Genomic DNA, 3,395 nt, shown 5'->3' with positions numbered 1-3,395 from the left:
ACAAATGTAAATCCTAATAAATAAAAAAATTGCAGGATGAAACATCTAAATGATTTCTCTTAAATTGAAGCCAAATAATAGGATAGCTTGGAAAGTCACCGAAGTTTTTCTTCGAATCCGTGACATCCTCCAATGTTTCCTCCTTTTGATTCCAAAACAAAATGTTTCAAATTTGAACCAATCCCCTTTCACACTTCTTAGTCCGATATCTTTGAAATGTCCTTACCATTTGAACTCCTTGAAGATAATTTTTCTTGATTTTTATCGAGAGTATTCTTAGGTAACTTCAGTTATCTAAGATGTAATTAACTATAGGGGCTTGCCCTTATAGGAAGCTTTTTCTGAACCCAGCATAATATAAACCCTATTTAATTCCTTATATTAAATAGAGGAATTTGTCGGCCAATATATTGGTTTCGCAGACCAAACGGATATCATAACTTTCTCTAGTTTATTTGATCGAACCTCACCCTCAATTCTTATGTTCATTCTTCGGGATAGATACAAGATTTGAGGTAAAATGCTCTTTCATCTAAACTATGAAAATTATGGGGTCAGTTTGACTTCATCTTTTTCAAAAATAAAAATTTTAAATAAAAACGTCCTTCCGAAGCGGGCAACGGGATTTCAATTCCGATGACCGACAGCTTCTTATGGGCAAACCCCACACCAAAAATAGTGTCGGCACTCGGGCAGGTGTGATTCCTTTCCATAAGTATAATGTTTTAATGATACATCTTATATGTGTGTGTCATGTTGCATGTAGGCATCCTTGCATCCATTTACATGGTGTGCACTTCACCTTTTTTAGTTCCCATTGTGATTGTTTCATGCTTGTGTTGAATAATCATAATGTGGGCTTCTTACATGTTTGTACGCTTGTTCATTCGCCTTGATGTCTTATCCCACTCATTAAGATAGTGACTCATTTGTTGTTCATGATACTAAAACAAGCATTGCCCATGAGGATGCCTCAACGAGTAATGTGAGTTTCTTTAGCACGAGAGTATGACTGTGCTAAAGATACAAGGACTCTAAAGTACGTCACTTGGTTAATTAGGATTCACCATTAGCGCTTTGTTATTTTAAAGTATAAGAAATGGATAATTTTGCTATTACAAGTATTATCCACATACTTTAAAATTTTATATGTTAGGCCATATGTGGGGCCACCTCTTTTAAAATGTCACACCCTTTCTTATGACGTGCTTTAGATCCCTTAAATCTTTAGAATGGGGTAGGTGTGATGACCCCATCAAAGATATATGGTAACCAGAGACTTGACCCTACACTTAGATGTTGGTTAGGGCATTTCTTGGTAGATGTTATGCTAGGCTAGGACTAGGATGTTATGTAGTCTTTTTTGATGTTCTGACTATAGCTCTTTGCTAGTTTGGTTGCCCTAGTCAGGCATCTTCTTTTGTGCTTTTGGTGTGCTTTAATATTCATTGATTTTGATATGCACAGTAGTATATTAAGGTGATCTTCTACAGAGGGTCTTGTCATATATATCCATACACACATAGGTACAATAAAATGGGGAGCATGTGATGATTTACATCCTAACTTTCACTTGCAGATGTTGCTTAACTCCCCCGCCACACATGGCTCAAAAACGTTTTCATGTTATAACCCATGTTAAAATTTTCTGTTGGTTGAGTCTATGTTTCACTTTCTTTTTGTGCCTTTTATAGTCCTTAAGAGCGTCCTATATTGAAAATAAGATACAGGAACAAGTTCTGAAATATTTGGTGCGGGAACCAAGTTACAAGGGGACCAGGAGCAGATGCTCGTCTGCCATTTTTTTAATTTTGTATTTTATATTAATGTATAGCATTAGGTTCGGGCAAATATATGTGGATTTTGATCACTCTTATTCTTTTTTTGTGAAATGTGGTTGAACCAGCGACACTGCCCTTATTTGTGTCTAGCTTGTTTTACTGCTTTATTACATGTATGTTTGTTTGAAATGTTTTTCGCCCATTTTAGCTTATGATTTTGTCTAGAATCCAGCATTATAATTTAGGTTTTTTAAGGACCCTAATATTATGAAATTTTTATAAAAATCCTAATAAAAGATTCAAGATTAATCAAAATTTAGGATAAAAATATTCAACTATTTAAAACCTACACTTTTCTTTCCTGCACAGCCTTTGAGCCAGTTTAAAATTGTTTGCATAGCATGGTTATATCCCAAGTCATCTCTAATTAAGTCTTCATGATTAGGACTAGTAATTGTATCATATTGCATGTCTCGAGGAGAAGTCATTGTGCTTCTTCAACCCAACTAACCAACATAATTTTTTTATAATTAGGTGGTTGTCTAGCACGTTTAGGATGTTAAAGGCTTCCTTGACCCATACGGGGAGTAAGTCCTTTCTGAGAAATGTTTTAAACTTTGTAGCTGGACCTCTACTTCCCATTCTTTCATGTGGCATCACTGTCATTTATTTGACTTGTATAAGTCCCATCTCTAGTGCTTCACCTTGTAGTTATAGGATATAGTTTCCTTCATTTGGCTTAGAGTTATCGAGACTCCCTCGAATGATGCAATTCATGGATTGTTGACAAGGAGTCTCTGGTTGTGCTGGTTCAACTACTTTCATAATCAGGTAGGCTTAGGGCCCTAGTAGCTTAGGATGATGGGTCTGTGGTACCCTGACCCGGCTATCTTTACCTCTTAAGATTCCTCTACACTTCCTCTTGCTAAGCCCCTTTGAGCCCTATTGCTCCTTTAAATTCATTGATATAGTCTTCATGGCTTGATTATTGATGAGTTGTTGCCCATTTGGCGTATAATGATTTACCCTCTGCCTTTATGGCCCAGGGAGCTCTGACGTATAGGTATATCTCCATCAAGATGATTTTATTTATTTTTTAGGCTCTAATGTTGATTAGGTGCTACCCATTTGGGATGTGAGAGACTCACACTTTGCACTATGACTTAGCGAGAGCTTTGAAGAATGAGGACATTATCATACAAAATAACCATCTTTTTATTTCCTATTCTCCAAGTTCATGATAATATAAGCAAAACTTCTTTTATCAACAGTATTCCAGGGTATCCCCCAAGATGTAATTAACCATAGGGATACATTTCTATGGGAGACTATTGATCCCATAACAAAAAATTCAATGTAGTTCTCTAATTATGGGTGATTTATATAAGGATTCTGTCCTTGGATGTTGTAATTCAAGGTAGTTTGATCTGATCATGTTCAGACGTATATTCTCGATCCATCGCACAAAGATTACTCATATATAAGCCTTATTTCTCTTTATTTATTTGCCTATTTATTGTCGACTATCTTTTCTATTCAATTTCTCTCATCTTTGAATTATTTATACGATTCAAGAGGTAGTTTTTTTAGAATAAATGAATTATACAATGACAT

The sequence above is a fragment of the Phalaenopsis equestris genome, unplaced genomic scaffold (genome assembly GCF_001263595.1).
Source record: "Phalaenopsis equestris unplaced genomic scaffold, ASM126359v1 Scaffold000002, whole genome shotgun sequence".
Lineage (NCBI taxonomy): Eukaryota > Viridiplantae > Streptophyta > Magnoliopsida > Asparagales > Orchidaceae > Phalaenopsis > Phalaenopsis equestris.
The sequence above is the reverse complement of the archived record's forward strand: the minus strand, read 5'-3'. Positions refer to the sequence as shown.